General features: G+C 30.9%; 1 pseudogene; it reads left to right on the forward strand.

Moving 5' to 3' along the window:
* Positions 1-2,089: 2,089 nt before the first annotated feature.
* On the forward strand, positions 2,090-4,012 carry LOC129289599 (phenylacetaldehyde synthase-like; annotated as a pseudogene).
* Positions 4,013-8,617: the final 4,605 nt, after the last annotated feature.

The raw sequence follows: 8,617 nt of genomic DNA on the forward strand, positions 1-8,617 counted from the left end.
GGTTTTCAGTACCTTGTGAGGGACTACCAATCCTCCTCTAAAATAAGACAATTAGCGATAAAAATAATGAAAAACTGTCAATCCTTCTCTAAATAAGAGAATTAGTGAGGAAAGTGAGGGACTACCAATTCCTCTCTAAAATAAGATAATTAGCGAGGGATTCTGTCCCTAGCTAATTATTGAAAAAAAAATTAACTTTTAACAATAACTTTTAATTACATATTTAATTATTTTCATTTAAAAATAAAAAATTAAATTTAAAAATTAACTAAATATCCATAATAAAATTATTTAATAGTTTCTTTATTTTAAGTTGATTTTCATTAATAAAATAACATTTTATTAAAAATATAATATAAATAATAATTTATATAAAATATAAATATTTTTAACATATTAATAATTGAAAATAAAATTTAATGTGTATATATGTGCATATTTTTATAATATATTATTTGATATATTTATGTAGTTAAATAATATATATTTAACTTTTCATAGGTGCCTTTCAGTTCAACTAGCAAACAAGGAGAGTATAAGGCTTAAAAGGTATGAGGTCAAGGGTTCAAGTCTTGGTTTTGGCATAAATATAATGAATATATAACATGATAAAGAGCAAGTGCCATGGCGTAAAGTGGACAATGACATATCATGAGTTATCGCACATGTGGTGGGTGATAGGGCACAAGATGGTAGGTGACATGACAGTCGATAAGGCATGAAGTTGTTGGTGACATGTCACAAGTTGATGTACACATGATGGGTGATGTGGCATTATTATTTTTAAATACAAGCATATTTAGTGAGGGATTAGAGAGGGACTAATCCCTCGCTAAAGTGATCAAATTTTAAATAGTATTAGAGAGGGATTAGTGAGAGATTCAATCTTTAACTAATTTTAGTGAGGGACTGAATCTCTCGCTAATTTGTGAGGAAAATATGATTTCTCACTAAATTTAGTGAGCTCTTTTTTAGCTATAAATTTAACAAGGGACAAAATTCCTTACTAAATTTCATTTTTCTAGTAGTGTATATCAATGATAAATCGTTTGTACATCAATGTCAATCGATCATATTCCCAAATTTTTAAAAATTTGGTGAATATTTTCTAGATATAAGGTTTTTTTTTTTAACCAATGGGTCAATTTGTCCTTCATTTATTTATTTATTCTGTGATCTTTCTTTCTCAAATGAGGTTATTGTCGGCAGAGAATATTCCTAATTTCATAAAAACTCAACTTAGAAATTTAATATGCACACTGGCGTTGAGCTGTATATGAAACCCATTATTGCAAGGCATCACATTCAGTTAATTATATTGTCAGTGCCTTAACAAACATGTATTTATGCTTTGACCCAAAAAAAAAAGCATGTATTTATGTGAAGATATACACGTACCTTTCTCCTTCTTTTAGCTAAGGTCAAGTGAATATATATTATATACTTCTTCAATCCTTTAATAGAAGTCCTGATATTGAATAAGACACAAATCAAGAAACGTAAAAAAATTTTTTTGCTTTTTTTTATCCTCTATAAATTAATGTCATGAGAAAGAGTGTATCTACTTACAAAAATTTAAGATTGAGATAGAAAATAAGGGACAGAGGAAGGAATACTTGGCCTTATTAACAACGTTTCTTCCTAAGAAGGATTATTAATAATTTCAGGTTCCAATGATATCCAATATATCGCTTCCTCGAACTTTATTCTATAATTAATTCTTCTATTTTGTATTCCAATTCTTCAAGTTAAATTTTATTAGTTTAAATTTTTGTAGTATATTTAGTTTAAGCTTAATCAAAATTTTAATTAAAATATTGACTTTAGATCATTAATATTTGAAAGCAGTGTTGGCCAACAAACATGCACTGATTTCAAATTAAACCAGAGCACGATGTACCCAAAAAAAAAAAAAATAAAATAAAGCAGAGCATGAATATAAAAGTTTTTATCAGCATAGTAGCTAGCAACGTGTTCAAACTTGAAATTACATACATAATGTACTAGCGCATATATATATGTGTGTGTGCGTGTGTGTGTGTGCGCGCACACACACAGAAAAACGTACGTGTCCTGAAATTTAAGGTGATCTTCAACAGCGATCATCATGAACCCTCTCGACCTAGAAGAATTCAAGAGGCAAGGTTACATGATGATCGACTTCCTCGTTGATTATTATCGTAATGTTGCTAGCTACCCAGTTCTGAGTCAAGCCCAACCTGGCTATCTCCGAAAAATGTTGCCACCTTCTGCTCCAAGTAAACCCGAACCGTTTGAACTATACTCAATGATGTAAAAGAACACATCGTCCCAGGAATCACACATTGGCAGAGCCCAAATTACTTCGCATACTTCCCTAGCAGTAGCAGTGTCGCAGGTCTCGTGGGCGAGATGTTAAGCACAGGGTTCGGTGTTGTTGGGTTCAATTGGATATCATCACCTGCAGCCCCCGAGCTTGAAAGCATCGTCATGGATTGGCTTGGACGAGCTCTGAAACTCCCAGAGAGCTTTCTTTTTTTCAGTAATGTCGGAGGTGGCGTGTTGTTAGGGACGACCTGTGAGGCCATTTTGTGTACTCTTGTGGCTTCAAGGGATGAGAAGCTCAGGCAAATCGGAAAGGAGAAACTGAAGAAGCTTGTTGTTTATGGGTCTGATCAAACTCATAGTGCCCTTCAGAAAGCTGCTCATATGGCAGGAATCCATCCAGAAAATTTCAGGGCCATTAGAACCCACAAGTCAAGTTCATTTGCTTTGTCACCGGATTCACTCCGTTCTGCAATAATCAAGGACGTAGAAAATGGTCTAGTTCCTTGTTTTCTCTGTGCCACAGTGGGGACCACTGCAACTGCTGCTGTTGATCCTATTGGAGCATTGTGTGACGTGGCAAAGGACTGTGGCGTTTGGGTCCACGTGGATGCTGCTTATGCAGGTGGGGCCCTTATTTGCCCAGAGTTCAGGCATTTCCTTGATGGAGTTGAAGGGGCAAACTCATTCAGCTTCAATGCACACAAGTGGTTTTTACCAACTTGACTACCTGTTGCGTTTGGGTAAAGGATTCATCTTGTTTAACGAAGTCCCTCTCAACAAATCCTCAGTACTTGAGAAACAACGCTTCTGAATCAAACCAAGTGATCGACTACAAAGATTGGCAGATAGCATTAAGCAGGAAATTTCACTCCCTGAAACTATGGTTTGTGCTTCGTAGCTATGGAGTGGACAACCTCAGAAACTTCCTCAGAAACCACGTGGAAATGGCCAAAACTTTTGAAGACCTTGTGAAGCAGGATAAGAGGTTCGAGGTTGTTGCACCTAGGTATTTTTCTCTCGTTTGCTTTAGGGTTTCACCAAGAGCAATTTATAAGAAACGCTTCTGTAATGGTTCTGATGAAGAAGATCATGAGTTAAGTGGTAAATCATAAATGATGGTAAAGAATGCCTTGCAAATGAAGTGAACAAGAAATTGCTGGATTCAATTAATGGTTCGGGCAAAGCGTACATGACACATGGGATGGTTGAAGGAGCTTTTGTGATTAGATGTGCGATCGGTGCAACATTAACAGAGGAACAACATGTGGTTCTGGCGTGGAAGATAGTTCAAGAACAAGCCAATTCTATACTCTCAGTGCTTTTCAAAGCATCAAAGCATATTCTCAATCTTAGCTAGACAAATGAAACCATTTAGGAAGAGGCAAGCATTGTGAAATATATAATTGTTATTTTATTCCGGAAGAATCACACACTTAGGGTCTTCAGAAGGGAAATGATTACACTGCAGGCCCTCTCAATTCTGAAATAATTGTTTAGGGCTCTCTTTGCAAATAAGATTTTCACCGAAATGACACAAGTATCCCTAGCACAAGTATATGTTCACTTATTTACTTGCAGACGTTCATTAATTCACAAGTAAAGGTTCACATATTTACAACAATAGATTCACATTCCCTAACTGTGAACTTAGACTTGTGTATGAATATATAGCTGTAAACATGTGAAACTGTAGCTGTTAAAATGTGAACCTGTGCTAAAAAATAAGTGAACATATTGTACATTGTAAATATATATGTGAACTTCTATTTGTGAATAAGTGAACGTTTGGGAGTAAATATACGGATATATACTTGAAAACCATGGGTATTCTTGTCTTTTCAGTGAAAATCTTATTTGCAAAGATAGTGCTTAGATTTGGACAATTATTTCATAATTAAAAGGGCCTACGATATAATTATTTCACTTCTGCAAGCCCTAAGTTATTTATGTAGTTTTTCTGGGCTTCTTATGTCTTGCTAACAAATGAAGACAACACCTATTGATATTAAATGATACACAGGCACTTAACTTTATAATGTCTTTCATAAATTTACAAGTAATTATTTTTAAATTAATAAGGGATTATATTTAAATTTACAAGTAACAATATATAAATACATGAAATTATCTATTCATTTAAAATATCAATTAATTTTCTATTAATTTATAAGTTACCTTCCATTGACTATTTTTTTACTTTCATTCACAATTTACTGTGCATATATTTAGAAGTGATTGTCATAAAATTCATAAATGATTACCCGTAAATTCAGAAGTAATCATGCATAAAGTCACAAAACTATCTTTAATTACAATTAACTTTTCACAAATTCACAAGTAACCTTTCTTAAATTCATGATTATTTTTTAGTTAAATTCATGAGTGATATTCTATTTAGTTTCCATTAGCAAAATATTGTTCATTTGGTAATAAGGATAATTTTATAAAGTCATTTGTTTTTTAATTAATTACAAATATGGGTTATAATTTTTTCACGTCATTTCAATTATTCGTGAAGTTCAATCGTCAATTTCTTTAAGAGGTCGTGCTTAACCAACAAAACAGAATATATTTCTTATTTGGGGAGAAATCACTGCTACAGAAAAAAAAAAGACAAAAATGAAGCCTAAAATATGATCTTCATTGGTCATTTGAAAGAACACGGTTTTGCTAAGTTCAACTAATAAGGGGGTCATCCTAGCTTAACTAAAGGTTTCGGGTTTAAGTCTTTGAGAATGCAACCAACGTGGTAAATTCCCCTGACAGGGTGGTAGAGGCTTTTCTCAAAAATGGATTGACTAGGTCTTAGTCCGGATTAGTCTGGTCTCACATTTCTGGGCTAGGATATCGGATGCTATCATGCAAAAAGAAAAAAACAAGAACATGTTTTTACTCGCTAGTACAATGAACATGACAGTTAATACATGATGCATATTACTCCATTTAGATCACGATATTTATGATTGTTCACTAATTCATGGTTTACAAAAATTATTAGTCAAAATCTATTTTTTTTTAAAAAAATGTTCACATCTTTTCATTTATGCCATTGAGTTTATCTTGTAACACATGCATAATCTTTAAATATGAAACATTAAAAGTAATGGTATAAATGAAAAAAAAATGTAAAATTTATCAAATTCCTTGTGTTGTGGACCAAAAGGTATTTCCAAAAAGCGACTTGTATTATAATATGAAAGGAGGGGAATAAGTGACATCCTTTCAGTCTATTTATTTAGTATTGAGACCACAAGCTACTGCTGAACTTCCAACAACCTTCTAACACTTTTAATAACGTAAGGTGGTGAGTGATACTTACTTTTGTTAAATATTCCCTTCACATTACAATTTTCTTATTTATAAATTATTTTTAATATATTTTATCAGAATAAAAAAAACTTTAAACATAAATATCACATCTCAAAAATAACATGTGATTGGCATATAATATAAGAATAAAATTCATATTCTAAAAGCTTTAACTTAAGAAATTTTAATTTCTAAATCATGAAAAAATCTGATAACAAATTGAAACATTGTCAATATGAATCATAAGAACAAATGATTTAATATTTTTGTAAAAATTTTGACAAAATCTTTCCAAAAAAATAGGACCTTCCGAAAATAAAACACAAAAAATGGTGAAATGCTATAAATAGGATTAAAATTAATCTTTCCTTTCTACCAATAAATAGGACTAAAGGAACTGAAATCATTGTTAACTAATTTATATTTTTAATAAAAATTAATTAAAATCTTGATTTTCTAAAAAATTTCACATCTTTATTCCAATCTTACATTTGAGTAGAATAAATATAACATTTGACTTATTTAATTACTTGAGTGGAATATAATAAAGTAAGGGTTTCATTAGAACATATATATGCTCACTCCATTAAAAAATATTAGGTATTTTTTTTAGAAGTTAAATGTTAAAAAATGTAAGGCATTTTTAGTCTTTGAAGGTATAATCATTACCTTTTTTCCCCAAAAATGACATTATTAAATAAATTACTTTATATTTTTTTTAGGGTGAAACACCCTATTAAATAGGGATAAATATAAAAAGATAGGGTTAATTTAAAGATGAGTAACTATTTTATTGGGGATAAAATTCAGTTAAAAATAATTTACATTTTTTAATAGAAGGAGCACATACACACATATATATAACCTATCAAATACTCTATATTTAGACTAAGAGGGCTTCTGGAAAATGCTCTACATTATTCCAAATGGAGTATATATACACTTTCTTAGGTTAATATACAATTTGAACCCTGAACTGTAGGTCCAAAGGTGATTTAAACCATAAACTTTAAAAAGATACACTCTGAACTCTAAATAATTAAAGTTGGGACAATTTCACCTCTACCGTTAACTTCCAATAAACATTCATCAAATTGGGCCTAAAGTGCAATTTTTTTCAAATAAATTTGATGGACGTTTGTTGAAAGTTAACAGTAAGGGTGAAATTACCTCAATTTTAATTATTTAGGGTTTAAATGCACCTTTTTAAAAGTTTAGGATTCAAATCGTCTTTGGACCTATAGTTTAGGGTTCAAATTGCATATTAACCCTTTTGTATTTTAAAAAATTCACTCTAATCAATAATAACTCAATTGTAACGAAAAAAAGTGTATTTTACATAATATATCAATTTTAAAAAGATTTTGAAGGAGTGTGTAAGTTTCTTGATTTGAATTGATCGATAAAGATAAAAATTTATAAAACATAACCAAATGCTTTTTTGATAAGTAAAGAGATAGAGAAAAAAGTGTATAAAAAGGAATCTGTTCTATATTTTTCCCTAACAAAGAATGATAATATTTTTTTCACTAATATTATTATGAGATTCCATTATGTCAAAGAACAAATAGGAAAAAATATGAAAGTGTGCTTATAGCAAAAGATTATGTTATGCTCCTATTTTTGCCACTGATAGCTTATCAAACCCCACCCAGCAAGAACAAAGATAGTAAACTTGACACCGTCTTATTCATACCCATCATAATCTCTACCAAAAACTACTTTACTCATTATTGTAATTTATAACCTTCTTTTATATAATTCATCATCGTCGTCATCATCATTATTTACCATTTTTTAATTCCTTCTTCTCATATCATAGGAAACACTACGACAAAATAAGCTTACAGAAGCGCTTTTTTTTGACCTTAAGGAGCGTTTTTGAAGCACTCCCGTATTGAGCGCTCTGAAATGTACAGGAGCGCTTTTAGAAAAGCGCTCCCATAAGAGCGCTAAAGTACACGTCATATACGGAAGCGCTCTATGTAAGAGCGCTCCTATATGATGCATACCGGAGCGCTCTCTATAGGAGCGCTCCCGTATGCTAACCTTACCGGAGCGCTCTTTACAAGAGCGCTCCTGTATGCCCCCATACGGGTATGCTCTTTATAGGAGTGCTCTCGTATGATGACAATTTACCAAAGCGTTCTTTTAAAGAGCGCTCCCGTAAGTTTCTTTACAGGAGCGCTCTTCAAATGAGTGCTCTCGTATATTATATTTATTTTTTTAAAATTAAATTTTTCAAATTTCTCCTTTTAAATATCTTTAATAATGGCAAATCATAATATCAAAAACTAATTTAAAAATAATATTAACATAAAAATTTATATACAAGAAAAAAATTTGAAACTGATACAACAATTTTAATTTTCTAACTAACCTAGTTTAATTTCTAACAAGCCTAACAAATGAAACTATTGTTATTTTTTTAATATTGAAATCTAACTTCCTATCACAAATAGCTAATAATATATTTTGATCATTCTTCAACTAAATCTTCTATTTGCTCTATAGTAAAATGTGAATATCTTACTCCAACAAAATACTACACAAGATATGAAAGAAATATATAAGTAATTAACATTATATTAACTTAATTTCAAAGCTTTTGACTTACATTTTCAGGAATGATCAACTCTTGTTGTGTGATTACTTCTCTCATAAACTTCATAACATAGTATCCACACTCCCAACCTTGTAATTGTGTAGGTACCTGTAAAATAATAAAAGATGTCATTTATATGGTAGAAATAAATTCTAACTTAATTTAAAATACTTCAGTGATGAAGTTATATATATGATACAAGTATTTGCTGTCGAAAATCTGACAGAGTCTCCCCTATAACTTAGAAGTTCCAGAATTTTTCAAAAATTCTACATCAATCCAGAACAACATATTCAGAATAACAAACATAAAATATCAATCAAACAATCATTTAGATATGTACTAACTTTTTTTATTAAGAAAATAATACAAACCTTTATTCTTTTTCAAGAATAA

This window comes from Prosopis cineraria, unplaced genomic scaffold, assembly GCF_029017545.1.
Source record: "Prosopis cineraria cultivar Desert tree isolate PC_DT_omini unplaced genomic scaffold, ASM2901754v1 PC12, whole genome shotgun sequence".
Taxonomy (NCBI): Eukaryota; Viridiplantae; Streptophyta; class Magnoliopsida; order Fabales; family Fabaceae; genus Prosopis; species Prosopis cineraria.